This window comes from Balaenoptera borealis (genome assembly GCF_965194805.1).
Source record: "Balaenoptera borealis genome assembly, chromosome: 3".
Classification (NCBI taxonomy): domain Eukaryota; kingdom Metazoa; phylum Chordata; class Mammalia; order Artiodactyla; family Balaenopteridae; genus Balaenoptera; species Balaenoptera borealis.
The window spans coordinates 161,581,609-161,603,579 of record NC_138866.1 but is presented as its reverse complement, the minus strand read 5'-3'; the positions used below and the strand labels follow the sequence as shown (position 1 = coordinate 161,603,579).

The window sequence follows — 21,971 nt, the reverse complement described above, 5'->3', positions numbered from 1 at the left end:
TGAATTAATGGTAGGCTGGCCTTTGGAAATGGCATGGATATAAACTTTTTAGCTTAAAAGTTTAACATCTTCCATTAGGAAAATGTCTCCTGGTAGTTCAATGATTTTTTTTTTAGCATAAGGGTACTTAAGGAAATGTATCTTTAAATTATTAGAGAATAATTCAAGAAACCTTGAGTACCACTGTGTATTCCAATCGTTGACCATCTGGATACATCTTACATCTACCTAGGATGTTTCCAAAATTTTCAAGCATGTAGTGCTTATCCGGAATCAAATATAAATCATCTGTACATGCAGTTGGGTTTCTAATTTTATGGATTGAGAAATGATGGGGGTCAAGAGCCTGGCTGAAGGTCAAAGGTGAGTCTGTGGCAGAATTTGGATGAAAGAGTTTATCCAGAGATCCGGACTCACAGCATTGTTCCTACTGAGGCTTCATGTCTCACAAACTAAAAAGATTCTTTTCGTATATAATAATAGTCATCCTGAAGTGAGAAGATGGAATTAGAAATCCTACCTCATATTATTACTATGAAAGAATTAAGTTGTTAATTGGGCTAATTGATATTGTGGGGAATAGTGTAATTTTCTTAAATTCGACATAGCGAATTATAAATGGATGGTTCCAGAACACCTTAAGTACCTTCTCACTCACACAAACTCATTATCGTGAAAATGATCTTGATGATCCAAAACAGCTGGTCTGGCTCCCCATCCTGCCCACCAGCTTCTCGGATTAGTCACCACGTTCTCAAGTGAAGACGACTCCAGCTACTGTTCCTGCTGGAAGGGCAGAGACCACAGCCAACCGCCCGGGGGGGGGCCCTCCTTAGATGCTCTGCCTTGCACGTCGTTAAGCAAATTGTCAGCTACATTTTAATTCCAGCACTTTTATGAGTGCCGGTGATGTAAGAGGCACAGTGGCACACCTTGTTGTTTTTCCAAGCTCAGCTGTGTTTGTAGTGCTGGCAGTTAGGGCCAAAGCATTTTTCATCTTGCACAAACCGAGCTAATTTATGTGGGAACCCAGACCCTCTCAATGTTGTTTGTACTGCATTAATTTGCAGTGGCTAATGAGCCCTTTTTAAATGATGGAAAAACCCTCTTTGGTTGCATGACTGAATACGCTTTTAAAGCCTGCCACAGAAAACAAAGATGTGCAACCAGGGAAGGAACCAGGCTCACCTTCCCTCCTTTACTACCTAACCCAAGAGAATGTGGCTCAAGCATCACCACAGTGCGAACAAGCCCCAAATGGCCAATGGCTTCTGGTTTGTCCCATCTTTGGTGGAAAGAATCTGGTTGAGAGTGTAAAGGTCTAAAGGAGTCTGTTGTTTATCTTCTGGCTGATAAAGATGTCATGCACCCAGTGGATTATGCAAGCCAAAGTTCTGGAACTATTGTGAGTGGCGCTTGTTGAAATGCATAACCAATTAAGATATCCTCAATGACTTGATGAACTTTGGGTGCGAGAGGCAAATGGCAAACCCCCTAGTCAATGGCGCCCTAATGGCTTGCAAGGCAGGAATCAGCCATCTCTAAGGACAGAGAGATGCGCATCCCAGCCCAATAAAAACTATAGAAAAAAAAAAAAATGGGATTCAAGCTACTAGAAATCAAGCAATAGTAAGGAGGGAATAAGAGATAAAGCTTTAACAATAATAATTTCATGCGCTAGACACTATGTTAGGGGATTAAAACCTGTGTTTATCTAAGAATTTCCTCTAAACTTTTATTTTATTTTATTTACTGTGTATTTATTTTATATTTTTTATTTTATACTGGAGTATAGTTGATTAAAATGTGTTAGCTTCAGGTGTACAGCAAAGTGATTCAGTTATACATATCCATATATCTGTTCTTTTCTTCTGAGGTCAAAATTATACATGGGTTCTAAGTTCACGCCAATATTTTTATTTCAATGGCCGTCTACTACTTTTTAAAGTTATGTTGTTATCAACATGCTTCTCAAAAAAACTTTTAAAATGTGGCTCGAAATAAAAGCAGTGTGAACTTTCCCAGAGCAAAAACTTGGTAAAGGAATACAATAACCTGGCTTATGGGATGGGCTCTTGTAATAATAATGTTACTCCAGAAAATGTGGAGTTATTTGATTCATCGCATTAATGGGTCGATGACTGGAAATGTCTTTTTGTTCCTCTCCTTCTCTCCCCGCCCCCCTAGTTACTCATACAATATGAGCACTTGGAAGCTATTCAAAGTATACTTGTGAAATTGAATCAAACGTATCCAGCTTCATCCTTTTACATGAGAAGAGAAACAGCCTTGGATGCTCAAATACTTGCCCCACAAGTTGTTGAACCAAGACAGACTTCTCCGACTCACCAAGACTGGAATTCAATAGAGGCTAAAACTTCCCAGACGTGATGGCAACATTCCTAAGTTAATTTTAAAAAATATTGTAACTTCCCTTATACTAGGATCTCAAAATGCCATATTTTTAGTACAAGACCATGATTGGCATGCAGAGGATAAAGTGATGCATGAATGGTTTAATGCCACATGCAAATCCCAAAGTCTTGGCTTCATACAGGAAGTAAAAGTCACCAAACTGTGACAGCTGACAAAAGACGTTTTTCTAAGTCTATGCTCCAGGTACCCGAGAAACTAAAGTTCTTCCTCATCTCAAAACCTTCTTATGACACAAAAGACAAGAAAAGGACAAAAATGTCATTTAGAGGAACGTAGAACTCGAAAAACCACCACCGATGCAATGTGCTTCCTAAACTAAACACAAAACACACAATGTTGAAAGTATTTTAATGATTTTTTTTTTTAAGTACACAACCTGCTGGCTTGCCCCACCATACTGAAAGAGGTTTACACACTAATGCTTTTTCTATGAAAAAAATAAAATAAAAGACTTGTTTTCAAATAGGATTCATCTGAGTTATCTTCAGCAATTTCCCCCACCCCCAATCTGATGCCAGGGAAAACTACTAGAAAATTCTGTAGCAATAAACCTTTTAAACAAGAGTCAGGGAAAAGGAGATAGGCAAAATATTTCCTAACACTCCAAGAAGGTAGCATTTCTCATCTGACTTAAAATGTTTATCTAACTCTTCTCAGCATCTTGTGAAAACTATTCGGCTCGATTTCATGGAGATGACTTTTATCTTTTTTATGTCGTATTTTACATCGTCAATAGGCCAAAGCTGAAATGTAGAAAGACTGATAGGGAGACACAGAAAAACAGAATTACTAACACAAGTGTAAGATAGGTCTTGAGCGCGTTCCAGCCTGGACTTGCTCAACTCAAGGGGTAAACTTCAGATAAGCATCTCAGCTCTCGGGTGTTTAAATGAACCCAACCTTCCAAACTTTTCGAGGTTTGCCGATAACTAGTAATTATATTGTCATTTAACAAAAGGACCTGCATTAAACCAGACATGTTACATTAATGGTTAAGTTCACATCCATTAAAAACATGCATCTACCACTTGCATTGGGGTCTCCGTGATGTGTGAATGGAGAGGGAAACTATTGTGGGTTTGAGGCCATAAATCAATGTCTAAATACTACCTATCAGGTTTTGAAGTTATGCTAATGCAAGAAGTTTTACTTCTTTCCAGTGTATAGAGGTCATAGTAGGGGGGACAGATATGTAACTTAAATGGAAACATTGAGGAAAACCCCCATAGAATAAGATATCAACATACGAATCTTGAAGAAAGTGATTATATCTAAGTTGGGATTTTAATCATCCATCTCTAAGGTAAATGCCAAATTCTTGGGTTTCCAGAGGAGGCAACAGAAGGGCTGAGGATTCATCCATAGAATCTAGAACACTTTCTTCGAAGTGCTTTTCATTTTGACTAAAGTATACATAGGGGTAGAAAGTAATTTGTCAGTTTTCTCACTCACAAACTTAAGAAGTGAATAGATAGCCCTTAACTGCTTCCTAGGCAATCGTGATAATAAGCAACTTTAATACACAAGGTCTTTTTACATTTCTTATAGGTATACAATTATTTCTCCCTATTCAACGGCATACAACAGCAATTGGCTATATGCTGAAGTCAAAGTCAGCATTTTTAATGCATGTAGAATAAATGTAAAGTTAACATGAATAATGCATCAGTGAAAAAGTCACATGAGAAAACTTGCAATTCTTCTTTAAAGGGATAGACATTGTTTGTAAATAGTTCTTGTTCCCTAGTCAGAGACCAGAGCTCTGCACCCAAAAAGGGGAAAGAACACATAAGATGGAGCCTGTGATAAAGACCCTGTGATCCAAAAGTGAGCAAAGGCTTTTAGGTTCCAAGACAGCAGAGTATGAGCCAGAAGAGGGACTCTGAGACTTCAGGAAGAACACACGCAGTCAAACTAGGATCTGAATTCAAACCAAAGTAAAAAATAGTCAAAGAGCCATACTAAGAAAGGTCATATAGAAACAGGGACAACAGGGGAGTCAAGTTCTCTGATCTTTTATTTATTTTATTTATTTATTTTTTTAATATTTTCTTGGCTGCGCCATGTAGCATGTGGGATTTTAGTTCCCGACCAGGGGTGGAACCTGCACCTCTTGCAGTGGAAGCACGGAGTCTTAACCACTGGCCCGCCAGGGACATCCCTCAAGTTTAGCCCACCCTGACCTTGTCTCTACAGTCCAAGGCTAAAAAGAGGAATGCCAAGTCTCTAATGGTCTTTGAAAGTTTGGGGTTCGTCTTTACAAAAGTTAGCAAGTCTGTGTACCAAAACCTCTACGATCCTAGTCATCCTGAAGCCAAGTTCTGGCCATATCATTGGCTCTTCAAAGCTTTTCAGTGTCTCCCTCCTGCCTATCAAACCAAGTCCAGGTCATCTGTGAACTAACCGCGGCCTCTGACCTCTGCCAGACACGAATTCTACTTTCTAGCCAAACCCAAATGCTTGCTCTACTGACCTTGCATCAGCTCCGTGGTGTCTGAGTCTTGTGCCATTGCCTCTACCTGGAATGTCTTTGCCACCTCCCTTCACAGCCCTGCACCTTCGTCTTCCAAATCCTACCTGTGCCCCCAAGGCTTGTTCAGATAGCACATCTCAGATAAAGCCTTCCCAGATTCTGTATCTCCATCTAAACCCCATCCCATAGGCCATATTTTTTACGAACACCGTCTGCTGATTTGCTCCAGCCTACTGAAGGGAGTTTGAACATCGATATTGCATCTAGGAAAACTCTTGTCTTCAAATAAGATTAATCTGAGTCATCTTCCTTGTTTCACCAGACAGCCTTCTCTGATAGAATCAATTCTTCTTGTACCTGTCCATTTCCATTTCATCTTTGTAACCCTCCTTGTGTTATTTGCAGCTAAATGTTCACCACCCCACTTTCAAATAGTGGCTGACCTTGGTGCTATTTTATTTTTTATTTGGGGGGTGCCAAAACCATGACAAGGAGGTGCTCCATATTACTAAATGCAATGACCTTCAAAAAGTCCCATCAAGAGCGACATTTAACAAATGACCTGCTTGACTAGATTTGTACACGGTGCTTGCCTCACAGATATCTACAAGTCTGGGGCGGGCAGTGTGGGAGACAGGGTAGATTCGAGAACACCCATGTCTTCATCAACATGTCCCCAAGGGCTCCATTTCTGGCGTGAGTAGCCTGACACCCCAGCACACTTGACAATAAAACCTATTGTGATGTCCGTCAGCAGGGGGTGGAGAAAATTTGAAAATCTGTCTAGAAATGCAGGAAGCAATGAAAGTGATGTAACCAAAGCTCAAAATGCTCCAGTGTTTTTTGTTTTTTTTTTTTTTAAACAGGAAAAATTGGGTTGATTCCAATAATACTACATACAACTTATATTTAGAGCAGAAAACAAGATCTGATTCAGCTCGGCAGATCTTCTGGTGTACCTAACTAGAAAATAAAACAATGCAGAGTTGAATTTAACAAGAACATCAAAAACAGACATTGTGATGAGGGCAAGAGGTCAAATGTTAGGTTGCAGAATTGCCTCAGATGATTTTATCTTCCTGAATCTAAGCATATTTGTTTGACAAGTTAGTCCTGGTGGTTGGTTTAAGTGGGATTTTGTTGTTGTTGCTGTTTTTATTGTTGCTGCTGTAGCTTTCTAATCCAAGGATCATATTTACAAAGGAAAATATTAGCACATAAGCTAGAATTTGCTAGAACATCTTTATCCTGTTTCTTTAAAGAGATACGTATTTATAGATATTGAAATCACTGACTTTATTTTGACTGGATTTATCAGCCTAAATTAAAAATGTCTATTCCATTAGGGAAAAAAAATACAGAGGAGAAAGTTGTTCAAGAGTACACTCAAAAGAGGAAAACTAGAAAGGAACCATTAACCACTGGCCTAATCAATTAGACACTTAGTAAAGGGAAGGATGGCCAGGGACTTCCTTGGTGGTCCAGTGGTTAAGACCCCGTACTTCCACTGCAGGGGGTGTGGGTTCGACCCCTGGTCGGGAAACTAAGATCCCAGGTGGCAAGGCCAAAAAAATATTTTTTTTAAATCTATAAAAAAATTTTTAATTAAATTTAAAAAAAAAAAAGAAAGAAAGGATGGCCAGCTCAGGAATGGGGTAATCTCCAGATCCTTTCCAGGTATGGAATAAGAAAGTCTATGGCCAAGAAAAACTTGGCCTTCAGCAACCTAAAAGATTTTCTTAACTTATAAGAAATGTAGAAATACTAGAGAATATACAGAAAAGGATGACAAAAATAGCTCATGTGTTGGCGAACAATATCTTTAATGACAGGTAAACTGAGAATATCTTTAGTCCAAAGAAGAGACAATTAAGGCATATATTTTTTTCATGGAATCAATGTATATGAAGTGACATTGAACAAGCTCAGAGGTGATTATCATGAAAAAAGGAAATGTAACATAGAGAGCGATGAAAGAAAGAAGAGGAAATGAACATATATTTCAACAGGAAAAAACCAAGTGAAGTAAAGGAAGTCATTACAGAAGAATTATTAGGTCCTAAAATAGCTTACTGGAGGAACTTGTGAAACATTCTTTTCCGAGAGTCTTCTGAAACAATATTTTCTAGTCTTGTGGTATCCAGAGACTAGAGGAACTCTTGTTCTTCAGCCCCCAAAATCATGGTTTAGTTTATGGAAAGACTGATGTGAAAAAGACTGGAAATGTCAACACATGTTATTTTTTTTTTAATCAACAAAGTAGAAGTCAGAAGTCTAGGCTTTTATCCTAACCATTTATGTGATTTAGGAAGACACTTAATGTCTTGGGTAGTAACATCTATATCTATAAAATGTCTGCCTGTATCAGAGATGTTGTGAAACTAACTGGCGTCATACAAATAGTATAAGATTGCTATTGCTCTTTCTAGCAGAACAATTATTATCAACATCATCAAAACGTAGCTGTCCAACTTCTGCTTCTAACAGTATGGGAGACCACATTTTCTGAAAGTTCCTCCTAATACATTACAGCTAAACCCCGGATAAATTATAATAAACATCCTTTGTAGTATATTGCTGGGCATAAATAAAGACATGAGGACTCTCCAAACAAACAAATAAACAAAATAATAGTAATGAGCTGAAATCAAAAGTAGAAATAGAAACTAGGTTGCCCTGGAAACAAATCCTCATGCCAGTTCTAGGAACTGGATAATAGGTTTGACCCTTTGCATGGTGGGAGAGCTTGAGCTGAGATTCCATGTTTCTATGAGGATGCAAATAAAACAAAAATAGTCCAATTTTCCCCTGGTTCCTGACAAAAGTAAATATAAATTCTCCATGAAGGAAAGCATCCCTAATTTATGCTGCTGGGATTTCCATTGGTTAAGAGCAGGAAAATATGAACTCAAAATCAATAATTGCCAAAAACACATTAAAAAAAGCCACCATAAGTGATAATTGACAGAAACAATAAAATCAGATTTAGATTTAGATTTAGAATCAGATGTTAAGTCTTCAGATATTGGAACTATGAGACAAAATGTGGAATAACTATGTATGAAATGTTTAAAAAACTGAAAGATTTTAAAAATTGGCAAGAGTAAATAAATCCAAGAGATCGTTAAAACAAAATGACCAGACAAATGTGCAAATGAATCAAATAGAATTTTATAAATGAAAAACGTAGTGGTTTTAAATTATAATATTGATGGTTGAGTTAAACAGTATATTAGACACAATTAAAGAGTGAATTAGTAAATGGGGTGATACATTGAAGAAATTATCTAAAATGCAGAAATCTTAAAACAGAAGTTAAGGAAAATAGAGGAAAGACTGAAAGGTCTAATATAAATCTAAATAGAGTAGCAGAAGGAAAGGCAAAATGGAGGAGAGGAAATATTGAAAGGAAGAATGGTTGAGAATATTTCAGATGACGAAAGACGTGAATCCCAAAACTCAATGTAAAACAGCAAAATAAATTAAAAAGAAATATACACTTCATAGTGAAACTGCAAAACAGCAAAGATAATGAAAAGATCTTAAAAACAGTGACAGCAGACATCACAACAACAGAGAAAGCCAGAACACAGCACAATAAGAATTTCAAATTGCTAAGAGAAACTGACTAACCACCTGGAATTTGGCACACAGCAAACTATCAAAGACAAAAGCAAAATAAATGTACTTTTAAATCAACAAAAACTGAAATGGTTCACCCCCAAAGCTTTCACTAAAGCAGCATCTTTCAAACATCTTAGACTGCAAAACAAAATACCCACTTGCTAACAACTGAAACAAAAATGCTCAAAATAATACTTAATCTTCTTATGTAACTATTGTGCATTCTGATTTTTATATTCTATTTTATTTCCATTTTTAAAAAAATGAATAAGGAAAACAAACAATTCAAATAAGAAGAAGAAGAACAGAGAAAAAAAGAACAGAAAAGAGAGACAAATAGAAAACATAAAGTAAGATGGCAGGAATATAATTTTCCAAAAGTGACTCAAGAAATAAGAAGGCAGAATTGTCAGTTGAAGAAGCTGATTCAGTCATTTGAAAGAGTCCCATAAGACAAAACAAAGCAAAGCAAAACCCACCAGGTCAGACAGATTATAGGTGAGTTCTAACAACTTTTCAAGGAGGAGATCGTTGGACACTTACTCAAACTCTTCAGAGAACAGAAAATGAGTGAGCACCCACCTCTGCCAACTCGACAAGGCTAGTACATCTTTGAAAAATAAAAGCAAGATGAGAAGAGTGTCACAAAGGAAATTACAGAGTAACCAATACTGAAAATCCATACTGGCACATCATGCCAAGAAAAAGAACTGAAGGGCAAGAACTGTACAGCAAAAAACAAAATTGTCCTTATTTGATCATGATTAGACTGTCTATATGAAAACAAAACAAAAATATCTACAGATTAAGATTAGAATTACTAAAAGAATTTAACAAAGTGGCTGAAATAAGATCAATATACAGAATCATTTGTATTTCTACCCAAAGGTAAATACAAAACCTCACACTGAGGAATAAATCTAACAAAACAAACCTTTACAGAGAAAAAAAATTAAAATTTCTTGAAATACACATTATAGAAGGCCTAAAGAATATATAGGTCCATGGATAGGAATATCAACAAGATATTAATTTTTCCTAAATTGATCATTAGATTCAATATAATTTTCAACAAAATTCAAACGAAATTTTTCAAGGAATTTGACAAGTTGTTTCTAAAATGTATAAGAAAATAGAACTACCATGTGACCCAGCAATCCCACTACTGGGCATATACCCAAAGAAAACCATAATTCAAAAAACACATACACCCCAGTGTTCATTGCAGCACTATTTACAATAGCCAGGACATGGAAACAACCCAAATGTCCATCAACAGAGGAATGGATAAAGAAAATGTGGTACATATATACAATGGAATGTTACTCAGCCATAAAAAGGAACGAAATTGGGTCATTTGTAGAGACATGGATGGACCTAGAGACTGTCATACAGAGTGAAGTAAGTGAGAAAGAGAAAAACAAATATCGTATATTAATGCATATATGTGGAATCTGAAAAAATTGGTATAGACAATCTTATTTACAAAGCAGAAATAGAGACACAGACATAGAGAACAAACGTATGGATACCAAGGGGAAAGGTGGGTGGGTTGAGTTGGGAGATTAGGATTGATATATATATACTACTGATACTATGTATAAAATAGATAAGTAATGAGAGCCTACTGTATAGCACAGGAACACTACTCCGTGCTCTGTGGTGACATAAATGGGAAGGAAATCCAAAAAAGAGGGGATATATATATATATATCTATACATATACGTATAGCTGATTCATTTTGCTGTGCAGTAGGAACTAACACAACATTGTAAGGCAACTATACTTCAATAAAAATTTTTTTTAAAAAGCAAAGAATTGAGAATACCCAAAACATTATTAAAGAATAAAAAAGGGGGGAGCTCTTTTTATAACAGATACCAAAATGTATTATAAAATAATAGTAATTAAGACAATGATATTGGTGTAGGGATAGACAAACTGATCAATGAAACAGAATAGAGAGCTCAGAAGCAGATCAGTGCACATATAAAAACTTGTTAAATGGACCACGTGTTCCTGTTGTTCACTAGAGAAAAGGTTATAAATAAAAGGATAATTCAATAAATGATGCTGAGATAATTATGTATGCATATATAAAGTGTGAAACATATTCCCTACCTCTCATTAACCATTAAGACAAATTCCTGTTAGATTACAAACTTAACTAAGAAAGGCAAAAATTTAATCATATTAGAAGAACAGATAGAAAAAATATCCTTATGATTCTGAATTGGGAACACTTCTTAAACACGATACCCAAATTAAAAAAAAAAAATCAGTAACCACAAAAAGAAATAAATACTCCATTTAAAAAGTTGTAAAGATAAACTACAAACTTGAAAAAATATTTTGCAAAAAAATAGAATCAACAAGTTTTTTTTAAAATTCAGAACGTATAAAGAATCCCAAACAACAGAAGAAAAAGATGAACAACCCAGTAATGAAATGACCAAAAGATATAAATAGCCATAATAGAAGAAAGGTCAATAAACAACCTCATTAGTAGGCAGGGCAATACAAAATTAGACCACAATGAGATGTTATTTTACATCTGTCAGACTGGTAAAAATTAAGAAAATAAAAGCTATTACTTACACAGTATTGCTATATACCCAGATACTGTTCTAAGTGCTATACATATATTCACTCACTTAATTCTCATAGAACCCTTAGATCATCATCCCCATTTGGCAGAGAAAGCAGTGGAGGTAAAAAGAAGTGAAAGACTGTGCAAAGTCAAATGGCTAGTAAATGACAGAGCAGAAATGTGAATCTGGACCTTGGTTTCCAGAATCCAACTCTGGGGAGCAATAGGAACTCTCCTATCTTGCTAATGGAAATTAAAGTGGTGTCACTATTTTGGAAAACAATTTCCATTATCTAATAAAGTTAAACATCTGCATACCCTTCAACTCAGCAGTTCTACTCCTAGATAGATGTTCAAAAGAAACTTTCACCCATACGTTTCCGGAGACATATAAAAGCTATTCAGAACACCACCATTTGTTACTGAAACAATTAAAAGTGGAAAATATGTCAACCAACAAGAAAATGGGGTATTACTCAACCATAAAAAAGAATGAAATAATGCCATTTGCAGCAACATGGATGGACCTAGAGATATCATACTGAGTGAAGTAAGTCAGACAAAGACAAATATCATATGATATCACTTATATGTGGAATCTAAAAACAAAAAAAGATACAAATGAACTTAATTCCAAAACAGAGAGACTCACAGAATAGAAAACAAATTTGTGGTTACCAAAGGGAAAAGTGGGGTGGGGGGAGGGATAAATTAGGAGGTGGGGATTAACAGATACACACTACTATATATAAAATAGATAACCAACAAGGACCTACTATATAGCACAGGGAACTCTACTCAATATTTTGTAATAACCTATAAGGGAAAAAAACCTGAAAAAGAATATATATCCTTGTATGTATAACTGAATAGCTATGCTGTACACCTGAAACTAACATGATATTGTAAATCAACTATACTTCAATAAAAATTTTTTTTTAAAGAAACGTAAAATAAAAAAAAAGAAAATGGGTAAATTCTGCTATACTCGTACAGAATACTATACGGGGGTGAGAATGAATTATAGCTATATGCAAAAGCACTGATGAATCTTAGGTATATAAAGCTGAATTTTTTTTAATTGTGTAGAAGACTAAATTTAGTACAATATTTTTCTTATACACAAAACCAGCAAAATTATTATTTAGGTCAAATATATGTGTAGTTTGTTTTTAACTACTTACAAAGAAATGATAAATATTGAGTCATGGCTGCTTTGGAGAGAAGGGAGAGAGATCAGGATGGAATTCGGAAGAAGCCTGAATTTCTAATATTCTTGTCCTAAGGTGAGTGAATGGTTAGAGGACATTTGTTTTCATTTTTTGTGTTTTATACTTACATTTAGGTTACTATACATACAAATAACACACAATCAACATGTTTAAATGCACATATGTTTATTACATGGTATTAAACATTCTGTGCAGAAAAGACACTAACGTATACATAATTTCAAATTTTCAAATTTTCAATCTCTATTTAATTTGAGTATCATGAACTAGTAATACAATAATGAAGCAGAAAGATAGAAAATGATGGCCAGAAGTTTACAAACAGATTCACTATTTATCAACTCCAAAAATCTGGTAAGCGATATACTTAGGTATACAGCACTTTAAATGTGGGATTTCAAATATAAAGATCCTCTGTGGACATTTACAACCACACATTTTTGAGAAGCATGTCTGCTCCAGTGGTTAGTCACTCCTTGTTCTAAGTTACCAAACAACAGTTAGTAGTTTTGAACTGTAAGCCCAATCACTTTACAATTCACCCTGCCTAATTGTTCAAATTGGCCCTATGTTTATGCTTATAAATCTGTTTTCCATTGGGATGGAGGATTTGACTATTCCACTCACATCTGCACTAGTCAATCAGGGTCGCTTGGTAAGTGGCAGATAGGTTTCTGAGCAGAATGGAGAATTTCAGGAGATAGAGAAATCATGATTTGGATGAGAAACCACTGACTCAAGATAATTAACTCAAACTATATGAGAATAAAGATATCACATTCCTAATACAGATCTCGTAAAGCTGCTCCCAGGCTGCAGCCTTAGTTAAATTGTCCCTGTATACAAGATACTTAGTTTAAAACACATAAGATAAATTTAATTATGACCTGGAGCTTCTTGGAATGTAGGTGCAGTCAGCCCTCCATATCTGTGGGCTTCGCATCTGTGAATTCGACCAACTGTGGAGCAAAAATATTCCCCCCCCCAAAAAAATCCAGGAAATTCCAAAACACAAAACTTGAATTTGCCACGCTAGCAGCTATTTACATGGTATTTACTTTGTATGTACTAGCGTTTACATTGTATTAGGTATTAGAAGTGATCTAGAGATGATTTAAAATCTATGGGAGGATGTGTGTAGGTTATATGCAAATACTACACCATTTTACATAAGGGATTTGGGCATCCATGGATTTTGGTATCCTGGAGATTCCTGGAATCAAATCTCTGCAGATATGGAGGGACAACCATATCTTGCAATTGCAAATCCATTACAGTGATCCCTTGACAGCTTCCCTGTCTCTCCGTCAGACAGAGGCAGAAAGTCTGCTCGTGGAAACCTGCTGGTTGGTCAGTCTAATTTTCCCATGTTCTCTCTCATTTTTTGAACATTTTTTTCCCTCTGCCTAGGGTGCTCTCCACTAGCCATTCCTTGTCCCTCCTTTTTCAAGGTGAAAATCCCTGCTCAATGTTGAGATGTAAGCTTAGACCTAACTGCCTCCCAAGGATTGTCACAGAACCATCTCATGGTGGTCCCTGTGTGCACCATCGGATGGCCCCTCAGGACTGTAGAACGATTACCCCAGCTGCTGGGAGGACTGTCGTCAATCCTCTCTTCAGGAATAGTGCTCAGCCGAAGAGAACCTCCTTGCAAGAGATCACATCCTTTGTCTCAGCTCCGAAGGGCCACCTAACGTTCAGAGCTCTCTGTGAGTTTGGCTGAGGTCATTGTTGTGAAAACGCCCTACTTCCCCCTCTGCCTATTCCTGCTTCCTTCCCTTAACCACAGATGTTGATCCTGAAAGCACTCCACAATACATTTCCAGCACATCAATATCCATCTCAGAGGACCTGACCTCAGCACATGCCTCTCGCAAGCCCGGGTAAGTACCCCTCCTGCGTGGATCAGTAGACATCCCTGTATTTTCCACCATTGTGCTCATGTTTTAATTGCCAATTGATCCCTCTATCTCCCTATCAAAACTATAAGCTTCTTGAGATCAGGAATCATATCTCATTCACCTTTGTATCCCCAATACCAAGAACGCATTAGATGCTCAAGAAATACTAGTTGAAAGAATGTATTAGTTAATGGAAGGGTGCAGAGAGGTATAATATTTATGCTTAAAGAGATATACTAGTTAGGGCAATGCTGGTTGCTACAACAATTAAACCCCAAATTACAGTCGCTTAACACCATAGACCAGGTATTGGCAAACTGTTTTGATAAAGGACCAGAGTGTAAATATCTTAGTCATTGAAGGTGATACAGTCTCTACTGCAACCACTCTGTTGATACAGTACAAAACCAGCCATAGACAGTACGTAAACAAGTGGGCATAGCTGTGTGTTCCAACAAAACTTTATTTGCAAAAGTAGGTGGAGGGCCAGATTTGCACCACCACGATAGTTGATCAACTCTTGCACATGTAATGGTGGATGCGGGTGTCACTGGTTACTGGCATCTTTGTGCCTGTGGTAATTTGGAGGTTTATGTTACTTTTGTTCTGCGGCGCCACCATTCCCTAGGATCTCAGAGTCCTCTTTTTTCATTTGTTGGCGGGGAAAAAAGACACAGCTGTTTCCTAACATCCTTGATCTGGAAATTAAACTCATAACTTCCACGCCTATCTCATTGCAAGAACTAATCACACAGCTGCAGCTGAATGCAAAGGGGCTGAGAAATGCAACATCTGGCAAAGCAACAGCCCCTCTAAGCAATCACTCCATATTATTGAAGGGAAACATGAATTTGTGGTGGACAGCTAGCTGTCTCTACTACAGGAGGGGAATTTTTCCATTTTAATAAAACAGTCCTAAGTAGAGGTTTCTATTCTCTTTCCTCTGTCTTTGTCCTTAAAATGTGCAAGGGTTTCAAGATCTATGTTATTCATACATTTAGGTATTCTTTCATGGGGATTCAGTGATGAGTCATAGACACATAAATCTGCTTCTGGGGCATAATGTTTGTCTAAATACATCCAATCATCACCAAAATGTGAAACCATCCCGGTAATAAAGGCAGTGGTAACCAACTTTAGTCTGGGGAGTCCAGAAAGGATCAGCAAAGCCATATTTGAAGTGATATCTGAAAAGAATCAGTTGACAGAAGCATGAAGGGAAAAGGGCATCTTAGACAAAAGCAACAGAATGCTCTTCTATCCTAAGAGCAAGGAAAAGCTATTATGTCTTTTTTTTTTTTTTTTTTTTTTTTTGGAGTATAATTGCTTTACAATGTTGTGTTAGTTTCTGCTATACAGTGAAGTGAATCAGCTATACATATACATATATCCCCTCCCTCGTGGACCTCACTCCCCCCTCCTTTTCCACCCATCTAGGTAATCACAGAGCACCAAGCTGAGCTCCCTGTGCTATACAAAAAAGCTGTTATGTCTTAAGCAAGAGGGTATCATGATGAAACATGTATTCCAGAAAAATCACTTTAGCTCCATTGCCAAGAATAGCACAGATACTGCATGGAGACCAGGTTGGGGGACGCTGTAAAAATCTAGGATGGAGATAATGAGATAATAAGGAGGATGCATGGATGGGGAAAAGTGGATGGACCCAAGAGATATATGGAAGGTTAAGCCAAGAGGACACAATGATGTATTCTCTACGAGAGAGAGAAGTGAGGGAAACTGGAGCCATACACTAAGAACATGAAAGTGAGGGAGAGAAGCAGGTTTGGGCAGAAGAGAACCAGGCTTGGGGGAGAAGATCTGGGGTTCTGTTTTGGGCATGTTGAGTTAGAAGTGCCTTTGAGATATTCAGGTGGAGATGACCGAAAAGTCACCACTGGCTTTAGCAACGTGGGGTCACTGGCACCTTTAAGGAATGCTGACTCATTGAAGCAATGGGGTTTGTTTGAGGAGTGAGTCGGTGGACATTGAGTATAAAGAACGCCTTAATGAAAAGAGGTGGAAGGACAGACGTGATAGAGAGAGTTTCAAGGGAAAGATTTTGCACCTTGGGAGAAGTGAACATAATTCAATACCAACAGAAAGATCCTGTTACAGAGAGAGATGTGAGATGTGCAGAAAAAGAAGGGATCACCAATAATGCAAGTTTAGCAAGAAGGTAGAAGGGGATGGGTTGCAGAGCAAAGATGGGGAGATTTGTTTGAGCTGGAAGACAAGCTCTTGAACTAGAGTGAAGGAAGAAAGAACAGGTGTAGGCAGAAGAAGTTTTCATGTTCGGACACCAGGAAGATGGAAAAGTTGCCATGTGATAGTTTCCATTTTGTCTATGATACAGGAGTCAGGGTCATAAGATGAAACAGAAGGAACAGCATGAGATGGGGCAGATGATGGGAGGAAGGACAATCAGAGGGTTTGAGACTGAAGAACATTTGAAATAGTCAGTATGAAAAGTAGGAGAATGAGGTGACCCAGGAAACACACTGGCACAGCAGAGCTATAACAACCCACTTGAGGTTCGTGACATTAATTTATAGTAGTATCAATCTGGTCCATTTATTTACCTTTCTCCCGCAACCCTGGAGAATAAGGTCTCAAGCAAACTGATTAGCAAAGACAAAATCAGAATCTCTAATTGCTAGATTTCTGGTCCACAGACTTTTACCCATGCTCCTTTCCCTATTAAAGGAGAAATAAAGGAGAATAATACGCTTTGAGCCATTACAAACATTAATGATTTAATTCTCACAACTACCTTATGCGATAAATATGATATCCATCTTACAAAGAGAAGATGAAGTTTGGTAATTATTGCTTCAATTCAGAACTGGAACCCACACTTTTCCCACTATGCCATGCTGCTTCTCCTTTCAAAACAAAGTTAAACTCTGTGTGGATTTAATCACACCTCCAATCCCAAAGAAATGTCAAAGCGGCTGCATCCAGAAGTTATCTAAGCTTCCACCTTAACGGCATGCCAGGAGGCAGGCTCTGCTCAAGACTAAGGAATTAATCAAACTTCATTGTATCCCTTGACACGATCTAGTTTTAGACAGACTTAGCTGTGAACTGAATTCTGTCCAGTCATTTCCCAAATACTAACCTGACTCTCCCCAGTATGCAAAACTTTCCACTCACTTTCACAGAGTAATACAGAATTTATTGATATGATAGTTTAATAAGCTAAAACTTAACAAGGACAATGAATTATCATCCTACTCCCCCCTCTACCTCACACCCTCCTCTCCAAATAAAAGTGAACTATAGCCCTTCTATGAGGTTTTAAGGAAAACAGACGAGACTGCTGATGTAGGTCAAAAATCATTAACGATCACTTGAACTCCCGTAATGACCGCCCAAGGGTGACAATGGCCCCTCTAGGGCTCAGAAATGATGGAGAGAGTCTCCGGGTGGATACTGATGATGTAGCATATGTGTGAGCACCTTCTCAATGAAGCAGAGGCATCTCAAATGCTCTCTAACGCTGCCTGAGAGATTTCCTTGTCAACCTATTTTGATTTAGACAACTCCACAGTTGACCATGATTGCTACTTTTCTAAAATGATGGAAAACATAAGATGGAGACTACTTGCTCTAAGTGATGGTGTTAAAAATACCACCTAACACATGAAGAGTTGATTGAATTCTTCTGTCCAGAAATCTATCCATTGTGCCCTCTTTCTAAGGTTTTCTCTAGAAAATTTACCCGTGAGTTCCAGTTGTTGAAATAAAGATGTTGTGATGCAGCGCCCTTGGTACTAGGTTCACATCCCCAAGCAGCTCTAATGAACACCTGGTCCCACAGCATCATAACAATTTTTAGACTTCAAAGGGACTTAGACATCGCCTTTCTAGCCCAACACCCAGAGTTCAGAGATGAGAAAACAGAGACCCAGGAAGATGGAGTCACTAGTCCAAAGCCACACAGCTAGTGAGCAGCAGAAGTGGAAAAGAACCCAGACCAGAGACAGTTGTGTGCTATGGAGAAGACATATGTTCTAAACAGAGGGTGGCAGATGAACAGGAAAGCATCGAAGAGTAATTTATGACTCTGAAAATGACTCTAAGGAAATTAAAGAGAAAACTTACAAATGGAAAGCACAAGTAAAAGTTTAGCTTCTTTTCCTGACACAATACCCATAAGAAGCAGAGATGTGAAAGGGATGAATGTTAAAAAAAAATGTGACTGTGGCAATACAGGTGTTTAGGTGAAGGTACATATTCCATTTTTATCTGTGGAAAGTGGTCCAAGAGGGGAAGACAAAATGCCTTTCTCTTTACTCTCACAGATGCAACCCATACATTTGTCTCTTCAAAGGAAGAGGAGGTGGGGGGAGTGTTTTTCTTTATAAATAAATTTTTCAAGCCAGGACAGGAATACACCACTCATTCCGTGGGGTGATCAAGCTGAGGGCCATTCACCCCTAAAAACAAACCCATTGTGCATGATTTTTCTCATATATGGATATAAGCTCAGGTGACATCCCTTATAAACCCACAAAAGGCCTATTGAAATCACCACTGAGTGGCACTGAAAACATTAAAAAGTCATAAAGTTTGATTTCTAGTTCATTTTTCCTTCATGAGAACCCATGCCACGACCAGTTTCTTCATTTCCCACTCTCTAATTTGTTGCGTTTTAATGTGTTCATGATGAAACAGTACTTTCCCTTTCCATTAAGAGAAAACCCTCATAAAATGGCTTAAAAGGAGTTTGCCTTCTTATACTCTGAGCCATGAAACTATTTACCCCCCAGCAAATGGACCCATCAGCTCTGCCCAAAGGTCATTCCAAGTCCACGGAATGTGAACACACTTTTTTCAGAGTACTAACAATAAAGATGTTAAATTACTTGTACCCAGAAGTGGGATTGCTGGACCTTATGGTGGTTCTATTTTTAACTTCTTGAGGAATCTCCATACCGTTTTCCACGAGGAATCTAAAGTCAGCAAACCCATCAAAGCAGAGTAGAATGGTAGTTGCCGGGGTCCGGAAGCAGGGAAAAATGGGGAGATGTTTTTCACAGGGTATAAAGTTTCACTTATGCAAGATGAAAAAGTTCTAGAGGCCTGCTGCACAATATTGTGCTTATAAAAATAATACTGTCCACTTAACATTTTATTAAGAGGATAGAGCTCATGTTATATGTTTTTTAACCACAAAAACAAGTGAATTGTTTGTACTGGTGATGAGTGTAGTAGACAAAACAAGGAAACCTGTTGAAAGGGTTTGTGGGGCGTTCATGTCTTGAGAACTTGGCTCAGGTTTGCTTGAAGAACCCAGAAGGGACTCCGAAGTCACACCCACTCAAGAAGAGGTTTGTTCAGTGCTGTTTATTTAATGTCAAAGGCCAGAGCTCTTGTTGCCCTGAAGTGTTCTAGAGGGTTCTGTAAGAGGTGTGCTTTTCTGCCATGAGGTCACAGGTGGAACTATTTCTACACGTGTGCTGTCACAAAAAGTCAACATTGGGGGCACAAATCAGAGAAGGCAGACCTAGTCAGTCAGAGACCAGAGTTAGATTCTCCCCACTGTACCCGTCAAGTTCAGTCTGGAGGCTGCACGTTGTGTCTGGGGCACTTGTACCGGTGATGAATAATACATGTGCTCCTGCTTCCCTTTCCAGATAAGAGGCAGTGACTTCATTTTGCCATTTTTCATACACGCCTAAGTACAAATAGTTCAGTGGCTAAAAAAAATGTTCAAATATCTCACTGATGTGTTCTTATTCAATAAAATAGTCATAAGAATACATTTTTCCCCGTGGAACTCAATAAAGCTCCTTTTAATTTGAATGGGGAAAATAGTAAACCACCAAACATTTTTATTTTTTTCTGAAATGATCCTTGGCCGGGGGGTAGGGGTTATTTGAAGGAAGGAGGGGGGAAAAGGAAAGGTTCTTCACAACTCGTCTGTACAGAAGCTAATAAATAATGTTTCCAGGAAGTTGATGGTTGCCTATACTTTGGCAGGAGAACGTTTTAAGAAGGGAACCAACCTCATCATTTTCCTACCATGTTTTTCCTATAAATTTGTTTAATGCAGGAAAGCACAAGCAAGCTCACATTTGCTCTGTTCTCTCAAACTCTCCAGTTCTGTGTAGGAAAGAAGAAAAAAAAGTAATAGAGTCAGACATTACCTGAGAATGCTTTATTTTGTTCATGTTCCCAGGTTCCTAGTACACAACAAGGAATCTTCCTGCATCTCCAGTGGGGTGCATTCTTTAAAATTATTTGAATGGGAATAAGAAAAAGTGCTGGAAATCATGTTATGAACTGGCCTGATTGGGCTGACTGGGCCGGCAATGTACTGTCCTTACCCGTTAAATACCTGCCAGGCTCCACCCTGGTTGGGAACACTCTGCCTTCATCCAGGAAGGGCTGATTTATTTCTCTTTGAATGAACTGACCCTCTGTTGCTACCAGGAAAGGCACTTCCAGCCTTGGAGACAGGAGGCCTGGGCATGGCTCCTGCTCTGCTGGGTGACAGAGCAGACATAATGCTACCTACTTCAAAGGACAGCACTGAGGCCCAGGAAAAGACCATGAATCTGCTTTGCAAAGGCTAACGATGCAACTGGGAGCTAGTTTAGCTGTTTAGTGGAAGATGCGGAGTGCAGGGCAGATTCCTAATAAGAAGACGATCTTTGGGGCTTCCCTGGTGGCGCAGTGGTTAAGAATCTGCCTGCCGATGCAGGGGACACGGGTTCGAGCCCTGGTCTGGGAAGATCCCACATGCCGCGGAGCAACTGGGCCCGTGAGCCACACCTACTGAGCCTGCGCGTCTGGAGCCTGTGCTCCGCAACAAGAGAGGCCGCGATAGTGAGAGGCCCGCGCACCGTGATGAAGAGTGGCCCCCACTTGCCGCAACTAGAGAAAGCCCTCGCACAGAAGCGAAGACCCGACACAGCCAAAAATAAATAAATTAATTAATTAATTTAAAAAAAAAAAAAGACGATCTTCCACATCAATTTTCTTTTTTAAGGCACATGAGGCGTTGTCGAATGACATGAAGAGTTTTGGAGGCGATTTCAAGAGGCCTGTGTGGGGCTATGGCTATAAGGATGAATAAATGTATGTCTACGCACATGCACTCGCGCGCACACACAGGCAATATTGCTTCGCCACTAGGAGTCCGACTGTCAAAATTTGAATCCAGGCTTTGCCACTTCGTTCCTGCGCTTCCTGGTTTGTGAAGTGTGGGGAACGCTATCCCACACCGTACAGCGTTGGTCACAAGATAAACGTGTTCATACATGGGAAGGACTTAGCACAGTGTCTGGCACATGACAAGCCAGATGAGGCCAGGGATTTATGCCTGTTCTTCCGGTGCTGGGTACACAAGACATAGAACAATGGACCCGTAGTAAGTAAACCCTTACTACCTGAATGAATGAATGAAGATTCCCTGCAGCATAAGTGAACTCAGCTCTGTCCTTCTCTGGGTGGTGTGACCTTTCTGCGTTTTAGGGATTATTTTTCATCCCTTGAAGGAGTTTGGACGAGAGGGTCGCTAAGGCCCTCTCAAGTTTTAAAGATCCAAGTAATTTTAACAATCAGAAATCTCTATGCAAAAATTCAAATTCTTACACCCTCAAGCTTTGCTGTCTCCCTTTACCAAAAAAAAACCCAAAAAACAAAAAACAAAAAACAGCGGGGGCGGGGTGGGGAAGGAGGTTAAAATTCCTTACTTTAATCG

The 21,971-nt window shown here is 38.5% G+C and overlaps 2 long non-coding RNA genes across 2 annotated transcripts in view; one reads left to right on the top strand and one right to left on the bottom strand.

Annotated features, from left to right (window-relative positions):
* Positions 1-21,971, bottom strand: part of LOC309626478 — a 108,348-nt gene that overhangs the window by 65,545 nt on the left and 20,832 nt on the right. The gene's annotated exons all lie outside the window — the stretch shown is intronic.
* The window catches only part of LOC309626475, a 41,222-nt gene continuing 21,058 nt past the window's right edge, over positions 1,808-21,971 (top strand). The window contains exon 1 of the long non-coding RNA XR_014243219.1: positions 1,808-21,066. This is a non-coding gene — a long non-coding RNA (uncharacterized lncRNA). The remainder of the gene's footprint in view (positions 21,067-21,971) is intronic.